An 11877-nucleotide genomic window follows, 5' to 3' on the forward strand; every position below is an offset into this window, starting at 1 on the left:
AAACAGGAGGGTTCCCTCCCAGTCGGGGAACACTTCAGCAGTCATGGACATTCATCCACCGACCTTCGGGTAAGCGTACTCCAAGGCGGCCTTCGAGACACACGACAACGCAAAATCGTCGAGCAGAAATTGATAGCCAAGTTCCGCACCCATGAGGACGGCCTCAACCGGGATCTTGGGTTCATGTCACGCTACACGTTACCCCACCAGCGAACAAATGTTATCTGTTTTTAATATAATGGGTCATTTGCTGGCTCTCTCTGCCTTCCGGATGTTTCTGCCTCTCTCTGTGTTTTTTTTTTTCTCTGTTTTTTTTCCCTGTTTGTTTTTTTGTTGAATGTGTATTCGGGGGTTCTGCAGGTGACACCTCTCTGTCTGAACACGGTGATTGCCTTGGCAACGGGCAGTTGCAGGGGCAGTCTGTAAACACCATGTATTGTTCAATATGTATAAATGCGTAGGCTTCAAGGAGATCTTGAAACATTTGCCTGAGGAAGGAGAAAATCTCCGAAAGCTTGTGAATTTAAAATAAAATTGCTGGACTATAACTTGGTGTTGTAAAATTGTTTACAATTGTCAACCCCAGTCCATCACCGGCATCTCCACATCATGACTAATATCATGTTCACCCTGTTAATCTCCCGGGTAAATACTGAAGGAAAGTAATAATTCAATATTTCTGGCATTTCGCTGACGTTATCTGTTAGTTTATCTTGTGCATTCCTTCGTGGCCCTCAGATATTCTGATTTTCCTTTTGTTATTTTTGTGCCTGTGGAATAATTTACTATTTCTTTTTGTATTCCTTGATAATTTGATTTCGTAGTTCCTGTTTGCTTCCCTAATTGTTTTTGTGACTTCTTCCTAACCTCTTTCCATTCGCTTTTGCCATCACCTTATTTAATATCAAAGAATGAGAAACTCCATCAGCTTGTTGTGTCTGTTCAGGGGCTGATGTTTGGGAACTATTTATTGTCTATGATTAAAGTGCCAGAAACCAAATGGAGCAATTCAGTCCGAAACTCCACAGAAACACTCTATTTCTCCCTCCGAGTGAACTAAGGTGCTATAATGGTGAGTAGAGCTGCCTTCCAAACAGTTAATTCCAACAGGTTTGAATCCCAGTTCGCTGAATTCAGAAACACCAAGACTGGAACCGAATTTGATGATGTTCAGAGCGATAGTGTTTCCAAAACACAAACGGGTCAAATTTACATAAAAATACTTTTAAAATTCATTTATTTCTCCCATAACGTTGAATTTAACTCTGATCCTTTGTATTATTATTTGCCCTGATCTGCACAGTGGATACGGAACACAATTGCCCGGATTCAGTGAAATTAATTGATTTTCTGAAGTCTTTCCCTCTGCTGATTCCCGTTCCTTATTTCAATTATGTCGGATTAACCTTTCTGATCTATAGAAGGGTCATAGTCCTGAACCGTTAACCCCAGCTTCCCTTCTCCACAGATGCTGCCGGACCTGCTGAGTCTTTCCAGCATTTTCGGTTTTAATTTTTTCTATATTTTATCCCTTTCACTTTTGACGGTCGCCGTTGAAACTTGCAGATTTGCCCTCAGTTTTTATTTGTGTTTCAGTTCGGTTTTTTGAATTAATATAAATCGAGTCCTGAGAAATCAGACAGAAATCTTGTGCAATGTAGAGTGAAACATAATGGGGCAACTTTCGAATGAGCAAAACAAAAACTTTATTATGAATCAATTGTCTAATTTTTTACGGACAAAATATGAAAAAGTACGAGAGTAGAAGTTACAGAGAGAAACTATTTCCTCACATTACACATTGTCCTGAATCTGGAACAACGACAGATAATGTGAATTTGTTCCACTCTGTTACAGTTCTCACTTATGGCCAGTAGATGTCAGACTGCATGTGAGTGTGGGATTAATTCTCTGTCTGTCAGTCTCTGTTACTGTATGTGAGTGTGATATTCATTCTGTATCCGTCAGTCTCCAGTACAGTCTGTGAGTGTGGGATTCATTCTGTATCTGTCAATCTCTGGTACTGTATGTGAGTGTGATATTCATTCTGTATCCGTCAGTCTCCAGCACAGTCTGTGAGTGTGGGATTCATTCTGTATCTCTCAGTCTCTGGTACTGTATGTGAGTGTGGGATTCATTCTGTGACTGTCAATCTCTGGGAATGTTTGTGAGTGTGGGATTCGTTCTGTATCTGTCAATCTCTGGTGCTATCTGTGAGTGTGGGATTCATTCTTTGACTGTCAGTCTCTGGTATTTTATCTCAGTTTGGATTCATTCTGTAACTCAGTCTCTGGGCAAAGTGCAAGTCTGGATTCGTTCTGTATTCTTATTTCAGGTTACAGTATGGTGTTTCAAACTGTATCTTTAAGTCATTAATGTATGCAAATCTTTCATCTAGCATTAATTTGTAAATATGGATACAGTTTCGGATTTTATTTTAATCAAACAACGTGTGTGAGTTTTGTTGTCGGATTACATTTTAATCACTGTGTAGATAATGTACATTTCAATCTTTTACTGTGAAATTATTGGACTGGTATTTATTGTGTAGCTCAGTCTGGGCTAATGGAATTGATATTGTATCTTTCAGTCTGACACTATGAGATTTTTCGACTGGTATGAAATGTGTGGTTCAGACTGTACTAATGGAATTGACACTCTAACTTTCAGTCAGACACTGCGAGAGATTTTTGGACTGGTTTCTGATGTGTAGCTGAGTCTACACGAATAGGATTCACACTGTCTGTTTCAGTATGATGATGTATGTGAATTTTGGACGGTATATAATGTGTAGCTCAGTCTGCACTAATGGAATTCATACTGTACCTTTCAGTCTGACTCTGCGCAATATATTTAGACTGGTTTGTAAGGTATAGTTCAGTCTGCACTAATGGAATTGATACTGTATCTTCCAGTCTGACACTGTGTGAGATTTTTGTGCTGGTATGTAACGTGTCGGGCAGTCTGTACTAATCAAATCGATACTATATATTTCAGTATGATACTGTATGTGATTTTTGGACAGGTATCTAATGTGAACCTCTGTCTGCAGTAAAGGAATTGATATTGTATCTTCCAGTACGATACTTTATGCGAATTTTGGACTGGTATATAATGTGCAGCTCAATCTGCACTAATGGGATTGATAGTGTATCTTTCAACCTGACACTGAGATTTTTGGACTGGTATGTGATGTATAGCTCAGTCTGCAATAATGGGATTGATACAGTGTCTTTCAATCTGATACTGTATGAGAATTTTCGACTGGTATCTAATGTGTACCTCAGCCTGCAGTAAAGGAATTGAAACTGTACATTTCATTCTGACACTATGAGGTTTTTGGACATATGTGAGTCAAATATGGGTAACATCTGAACTGGTATCTAATTTATATCTCAATGTACACTATTGTCATGAATATGGCATCTTTAAACTCATAATGTGTGTGAGTTGTGGGCTGGTATTTAATTTGAATCTTGGAGTACACTATTGTGATTCATTCTGTATCTATCGATCAGTACCATGTGTCAGTTCTACCTGGTATTTAATTTGTAGCTAAGGCTGAACGAATGTGAGATTAACACCGTGCCTTTCAATCTGATAGTGGGTGTGATTTTGGACTGGGAAATATTTATCTGCCGGTCAGCGATACTGAGTCATTGTGAAATGGAAATTATGTCTTTCTCTCCTGCTCTCTTTGACTGTTGGATTGGGATCAGTGCGCGACTGACTATTTCTGCTGTCTGAGATTGTGGGACTGATGACTTGTCTGTGTCTCTGTGCTCTGTGAGCGATAAGGTACCTACTGTGTGTGAGAAGGAGCTGGCTGCACTGACTGCTCTTTGTGCCCCGGGTGGAGTAAACATCACACTGATTCTGGGTCCTTCAAGGATTTAACTGTAGGAAGAAAAAGTATGTCTTGTAATTCAAGAACAGGTGAAGTAGAAAATACAAAACTGATCAATTGAATCTCTGTTAATAATCATTGTAATAACCACAAATGAAAACCAGCGATACAAAGTGTCAGTGTCTGACTCCACTGCAGTCCTGCAGCACTCAGCTTCTGCACACCAGGTGTGTTGGGCTGTTTTACAACAATTTAGTGACATCCAGACACAACCCAACCGCTGCACTGATCAATGAATGGGACTACCGATGGGGACGGGACCGTTGCCCACATCAGATTTCTAATTCCCTCTCCCTTGGAATGAACAGTTCAACCGAAACAAAACAGCCGCTGTTTAAAATGAGTCCTTCAAACTTCTCACCTGATGCCTGCAATAGATGCTCTTTGTATAACTCCCCACATCCTTTCTGTCCGGCTCTGTTTACTGTTCAGTAACAAACAGTAAAGTTTAATGGACAGGTATAAAAAAATCAGATTTAATACCTGCCACCAATCACAAACACGCTCACACTGCACATTGTCCGGTTTCAGCAATTTCTTCCGAACTGTTGCAGTTCTGCTTCCGGCCAGTAGATGTCCCCAAACCCCGGGTCATTGAAGTTTACAGATGAGAGAGGGACAGAAGATAAACTCATTCTTCACATTATATTGCACGGGTGGGGTTTGGAGAAACTGGGAATGGAGACGAGCTGTAAGTACATTTTGTTAGACCAAACACTACTTGTAATGCTGTGTTAAATTCTTGTAATTGATTTCGGGGGTATTGTCAATACTGAGGAAGTATGGGATAAAATAAACTTACAGAACAGCCGTGTAAATGGCCATTGCATTTCAATATAGAAAGGTGTGAGGTGGGGCATTTCGCTCGGGGGAATAAGTAGGCCACATACTGCTTGGAAAATAAGAGTCCAAATGGGGTAGAGGAGCAATGTAAATCGTGTCCTGGGAAATCAGAGAGAAACACTGCGCAATGTACAGTGAAATATAATGGGGCAAATTCACAACTATCGAATGAGTGAAAGAAAAACTTTATTATGAATCAATTGTCTTCATGTTTCACCGTCAAAATGTGCAAAAATACGAGAGTAAAAGTTACAGATAGAAACTTTCCTCACATTGCACACTGTCCTGTTTCTGTAACCACGACAGATAATGTGAATTTGTTCCGCTCTTTTACAGTTCTCGCTTACGTCCAGTCGAGGTCAGTTTCTGGTACTGTATATGAGAGTGGGGTTTATTCTGTATCTGTCAGTCTCTGGTACTGTATGTGAGAGTGAGGTTTATTCTGTATCTGTCTGTCTCTGGTACCGTTTTTGAGAGTGGTGTTTATTCTGTACCTGTCTGTCTGTCTCTGGTACTGTATATGAGAGTGGGGTTTATTCTGTATCTGTCTATCTCTGGTACTGTATATGAGAGTGGGGTTTATTCTGTATCTGTCTATCTCTGGTACTGTATATGAGAGTGGAGTTTATTCTGTATCTGACAGTCTCTGGTGCTTTATGTCAGTGTGAGGTTAATTCCATCACTGCCAGTCTCTGGTGCTGTGTGTGAGTGTGGAATTAACTATGTACTGTCTGTGTGAGTGGGATTCATTCTGTATCCGCCATTCTCTGCTGCTTTATCTCAGTGTGGGATTCATTATGTAATTCAGTCTCTGAGACAATGTGCAAGTCTGAATTCATTCCATATTCTTATTTCAGTTCAGAGTATCGTACTTGAAACTGTATCCTTAACACTCCAAATTATATACAGTTCTTTGTCGAGTATTTGATTTGATAATATGGATACACTTTTCGATTTTCTTTAATCAAACAATGTGTGTGAGTTTTGGAGTGGTATTACATCTTAATCTCTGAACTCTATTGTGAATGATAATGTACCTTTCAATCTGTTCATGTTGCAATTATTGGACTAGTATGTAATGTGTAGCTAAGACTGCAATAATGGGATTAATTCTGTGTCGGAGTCTAACACTGTGAGAGACTTTTGGACTGGTGAGTAACATATAGCTCAGTCTCGGCTAATGGAATTGAAATTGTATCTTTGAGTCTGATATGTTGTGACATTGTTGGACTGCTATATAATCTGTGGCCCTGTCTGCACTCACGGAATCGATACTGTATCTTTCAGTCTAATATTGTATGAGATTGTTGGGCTGTTATATAATTTTAGCTCAGGTGGTGTGAATAGAATTTAAACTATACCTTCCAGTCTGATCATTTATGGGGTTTGTGGACTCGTATGTAATGTGTAGCTCAGTCTGTACCAATGGTATTGATAATGTTTATTTCAGTATAACATGAGTATTACCAACATATCGAATATGTCGCTCAGTCTGCACCAATGGAATTGAAACTGTATCTTTCAATCTGACACTATGAGATTTTTGGACTGGTATGTAATGCGCAACTCAGTCTGCAGTAGTGTGATTGTGAGATTCATTCTGTATCTGTTAGTCTCTGGTACTGTTTGTGAGTGTGAGATTCATTCTGTATCTGTCAGTCTCTGGTACTGTATGTGAGTGTGAGCTTCATTCTGTATCTGTCAGTCTCTGGTACTGTTTGTGAGTGTGAGATTCATTCTTTATCTGTCAGCCCCTGGTACTGTGCATGAGTGAGATTCATTCTGTTCCTGGTATGGTGTGTGAGTGTGGGATTCATTCTATATCTGTCAGTCCCTGATACTGTGCGTGAGTGAGATTCATTCTGTTCGTGGTACTGTATGTGAGTGTAGGATTCATTCTATATCTGTCAGTCTCTGGTACTGACTGTGAGCTTAGTGTATATTCTGCATCTGTGAGTCTCAGGCGTACTATATATAAGTGATGGATTCATTCTGTATCTGTCAGTCTCTGGTGCTGACTGTGAGCTTGGTGTATATTCTGCATCTGTGAGTCTCAGGCGTACGATATATAAGTGATGGATTCATTCTGTATCTGTCAGTCTCTGGTGCTGTATGTGAATGTGGGATTCATTCTGTATCTGCCATTCTCTGCAACTTTATCTCAGTGTGGGATTCATTCTGTAATTCAGTCTCTGAGACAATGTGCAAGTCTGAATTCATTCTGTATTCTTATTTCAGTTTACAGTATCTTATTTGAAACTGTATCTTTAATACTTTAAATTATATATAGTTCTCCGTTGATTATTTAATTTGTAAATATGGATTTCTTTTGATTTTCTTTAATCAAAGAATGTGTGTGAGTTTTGGAGTAGTATTACATATTAATCTCTAAACTCTATTGTGAATGACAATGTACCTCTCAATCTGTTCATGGTGAAATTACTGGACTGGTATGTAATGTGTAGTTCAGTCTGCAATAATGGGACTAATTCTGTATCGGAGTCGAACACTGTGTGAGATTTTTGGACTGGTAAGCAATATGTAGCTCATCCTGAACTAAAGGAATTGATACTCTATCTATCAGTCTGATACTGTATGAGATTTTTGGACTGGAATGTGATGTGTAGCTCAGTCTTCAATAATGGAAGTGATACTGAATCTTTCAATCTGATTCTCTGAGATTTTAGGACTGGTGAGTAACATGTAGCTCAGTCTGTGCTCATGGAATTGATGTTGTATCTTTGAGTCTGATAGGATATGAGATTGTTGGACTGCTATATAATGTGTGGCTCAGTCTGCACTAATGAAATCGATACTGTATCTTTCAGTCTAATGTTGTATGGGATTTTCAGTCTTGTATGTATTGTACAGCTCAGGCGGTACTAATAGAATAGAAACTGTATCTTCCTGTCTGCTCATTTATGAGGTTTTTGGACTGGTATATAATGTGTAGCTCAGTCTGTACCAATGGTATTGATACTATTTATTTCAGTATAATACTGAGTATTTACCAATATATCTAATATGTAGCTCAGTCTGCACTAATGGAATTTATACTGTATCTTTCAATCTGGCACCAGGAGATCTTTGGACTGGTCAGTAAAGTGTAACTCAGTCTGCAGTAATGTGACTGTGATATTCATTCTGTATCTGTCAGTTTCTGCTACTGTATGTGAGTGAAATTCATTCTGTTCCTGGTACTCTATGTGAGTGTGGGAATCATTCTGTATCTGTCAGTCTCTGGTATTGTGTGTGGATGAGGGATTCCTTCTGTATCTGTCAGTCTCTGGTATTGTGTGTGGGTGTGGGATTCATTCTGTATCTGTCAGTCTCTCGTATTGTGTGTGGGTGAGACATTCATTCTGTATCTAACAATTTCTCATGCTGTAGATGAGTGAGAGAAATTCTGTATCTGTCAGTCTGTGCGATAATGTGTGAGTGTGGGATTCATTTTGAATCTGTCAGTCTCTGGTACATTGTATGAGTTTGGGATTCATTCCATATATCAGTCTCTGGCACTCTATCGGAGTGTGAGATTCATTCTTTATCTGTATCTAATTTGTATTTCCGTTTACAGTATGGTGTTCAAATCTGTATCTTTAATACCTTAATGTTGGAATATTATTTCCCAGTCTTTAATTAGTAGATCATGATATATTTTAAAATGTAATGCTGTCAGATATAATCAGATAATGTGGGCATCTATTTTTGGACTACTATTAAATCTGTATCGATGGGAAAACAATTGTGAATTTGTGCATCTTCCAAACTGATATGGTGACATTTTTGAACTTGTATATAATGTGGAGCTCAGTCTGCATGAATAGAATACTGTATATTTCAGTCTGAATCTGTAACAGTTTTGTTGTTGTGGTTTCTAATGTGTAGCTCAGTCTGCACTAATGGAATTGACACTGTATCTTTCAATCTGACACTGTGAGATTTTTGGACTGGTACGTAATGTGCAACCAAGCCTGCATTGATGGAATTGATACGTTATCTTTCAATCTGTGACTGTGAGATTTTTGCTCTGGTAAGTAATTTGTAACTCAGCCTGCACGAATATAGGTGACTGTGAGATTCACTTTGCATCTCTCAGTCTCTGGTACTGCATGTGAGTTTGGGATTCATGCTGTATCTGTCACTCTCTGGTACTCAATTTGAGTGTGGGATTCATTCTGTATATACATTCTCTAGTACTGTGTGTGGGTGTTGAATTATTTCCGTATAAGCAGTTTCTCATAATGTGTGTGAGTGTGGGATTGATTCTGTATCTGTCAATCTCTAGTACTGTGTGTGAGTGTGGGATTCATTCTGTATCTGTCATTCTCTGGTGCTGTGTGTGAGTGTGGGATTCATTCTGTATCTGTCATTCTCTGGTGCTGTGTGTGAGTGTGAGATTCATTCTGTATCTGTCAGTCTCTGGTACTGTGTGTGAGTGTGAGATTCATTCTATATCTGCAATTCTCAGGTACTGTGTGTGAGTGTGTGATTCATTCTGTATCTGTCATTCTCTGGTGCTGTGTGTGAGTGTGGGATTCATTCTGTATCTGTCAGTCTCTGGTGCTGTGTGTGAGTGTGGGATTCATTCTGTATCTGCAGTTCTCAGGTACTGTGTGTGAGTTTGGGATTCATTCTGTATCTGTCAGTCTCTGGTACTGTGTGTGAGTGTGGGATTCATTCTGTATCTGCAGTTCTCAGGTACTGTGTGTGAGTGTGGGATTCATTCTGTATCTGTCAGTCTCTGGTGCTGTGTGTGAGTGTGAGATTCAATCTGTATCTGTCAGTCTCTGGTACTATGTGTGAGTGTGGGATTCATACTTTACCTGTAAGTCTCTAGTGCTTTATGAGAGTGTGGGATGACCTTGATATCTGTCAGTCCTTGGTACTGTATGGCCAGTGTGGGATTCATTCTGTATCTGTCATCTCTTGTACCGTACTTCAGTGTGGGATTGAATTTATGTCTGGCAACCTCTCGTACTGTATGTGAGTGTGGGATTCATTCTGTGTCTGTGTGTCTCTGTACTGTATCTGAGTGTGAGATTCATTCTGTATCTGTATGTAATTATTCTCTCAGATTACATTATGGCGTTCAATACTGTAGCTTTAATGTCTTAATGTTTAAATAGTTTTTCACATTATTTAATTGGTCAAAATGGATACACTTTAGGATTTGATGCTGGAGGTTTCAATCAGATAATTTGTGTGCTTTTTGGACTAGTATTAAATGTGTATTTCTGTGATTACTATTGTGAATGATAATGAATCTTTCAAAATGATATTGTGAATTGGTATGTAATGTGTAGATCAGTCTGCACTAAAGGAATTGATACTGTAACTTTAAACTTTGTTTCATAAGATTTTTGGACTCGTGTGTAATGTGTATCTCAGTCTGGATGAACAGAATTGATACTATATCTTTTAATCTCATACTATGAGTGTATTATAAACTGGTATCTAATTTGTTTCTCAGGTTACACTGTCACAGCATTTCTCAATCTGATACTGTACGTGAGTTTTGCACTAGCAATTTGTATTCGAATGGTGCACTATTTGAATGGATACTGCATGTATTAAACTCACATGTGTGTGAGAGTTCTGGGCTCGAATTCAATAGGAATCTCAAGGAACATTATTGGGATTCATTCTGGACCTTTCAATCGGGTACCATGTGTGATTTCTATCTGGTATTTAATTCATGGCTAATGTTGCCCCTTTGTGAGATAGACAATCTGAGAGTGTGATTTTGGACTTGGATTTTTGTATCTCCCTGTCAGCGGGACTGAGTTAGCGGGAAATGGAACAGTGTCTGCCTCACCTGTTCTGTTTGACTGTGGATTGAAAATGTGTCTCTGGAACTTGGGATCATTGTGGAACTGAGTACTTCTGCTGTCTGAGACTGTGGAACTGATGACCTGTCTGTGACTCCGTGCTCTGTGTGTGATAATGTACTTACTGTGTGTGAGAAGGAGCTGACTGCACTGTTCCTTGTGCCTCGGGTGGAGGAAACATCACATTTATTATGGATCCTTCAAGGGTTTGCCTGTAGAAAGAAACGTATGTCTGGTAACTCAAGAACAGGTGACGAAGAAAATACACAAGTGATCAGTTTAATATCTGTTAATAATTATTTTGAATATCCATAAATGTAAATCAGCGATTCAAACAGTGTCAGTGTCTGACTCCACTGCAGTACTGCAGCACCCAGCTTCTGCACACCAGGTTTGTTGGGCTGTTGTACAACAATGTATTGACATCCAGACACAACCCAACCCCTCCACTAACAAATGAATGGGACTACCCGATGGGGCTGGGACGTTTGTACAGGTCAGGATTCTAATCCCCTCTCCCATGGGACTAACCGTTCAAATGAAACCAAACAGCCGCTGTTCAAAATGTGTCCTTCACACTTCTCACCTGATGCCTGCAATTGATGCTCTTTGGAAAACTCCCCACATCCTGACTGTCCGGCTCTGTTTCCACTCTTCACTGTCCAATAACAATAAACAGAGTGAGACTGGAACTAAACCAGGAACATTCACTACTGGTTTGGGGAGAGAAAGCAGCAATGATTTTAAATAGCAGGTTCTTCCCATTCTGTCTCCCTTCCCCTGGACACACCGTGGACACACACAGCCCGAGAATGACCTCTCCCTTCCCCCGCTCACTCCATGTTCCGGGACCAGTTCCTGATCCACTCCGCCTCTTACAAACAGCCCCCGGACTCCCCCTGACCTTCCCCCGGACTCAATGCCGATCTCTGAGCCCATCTGCGGACACGGTCCCGAAGCGATGAGCTGCTGTAACGAGGCTGCTCTTTGCTCCCTTCCCCCGGGGGCCGTGATCTCTCCATTCCCGGCTGTTTTAAACCATCTTCTTCCGCTCACTGAGGGAATGGCGCCCACAGGCCGAGCTGGGGGAGGGCAGCGCGCATGCGCTCTTCTGCTCACCAACAATCAGCGCTGGGGGCGGGGCTGAGTCACGCATGCGCAGATATCTGGTTTAATTCCCAATACAAAAATCGATGGAAACTTTCCCCAATTGGAATTTTTCCGAGTCTGAGCAAAGGAAGTGGGTCTGGGGGAAAGGTCAGAGGGAATGGGGTCCACAGGCAGTGCAGGAACAGG

General features: G+C 40.2%; 1 long non-coding RNA gene across 1 annotated transcript; it reads right to left on the reverse strand.

Annotated features, from left to right (window-relative positions):
- Positions 1-1727: 1727 nt before the first annotated feature.
- On the reverse strand, positions 1728-11667 carry LOC137318431 (uncharacterized). The gene is made up of 3 exons (XR_010961896.1): positions 11168-11667; positions 10707-10793; positions 1728-4579 (listed from the first exon to the last, which is right to left on the reverse strand). It is a non-coding gene; the product is annotated as an uncharacterized lncRNA (long non-coding RNA).
- Positions 11668-11877: the final 210 nt, after the last annotated feature.

The sequence above is a fragment of the Heptranchias perlo genome, unplaced genomic scaffold (genome assembly GCF_035084215.1).
Source record: "Heptranchias perlo isolate sHepPer1 unplaced genomic scaffold, sHepPer1.hap1 HAP1_SCAFFOLD_70, whole genome shotgun sequence".
Classification (NCBI taxonomy): domain Eukaryota; kingdom Metazoa; phylum Chordata; class Chondrichthyes; order Hexanchiformes; family Hexanchidae; genus Heptranchias; species Heptranchias perlo.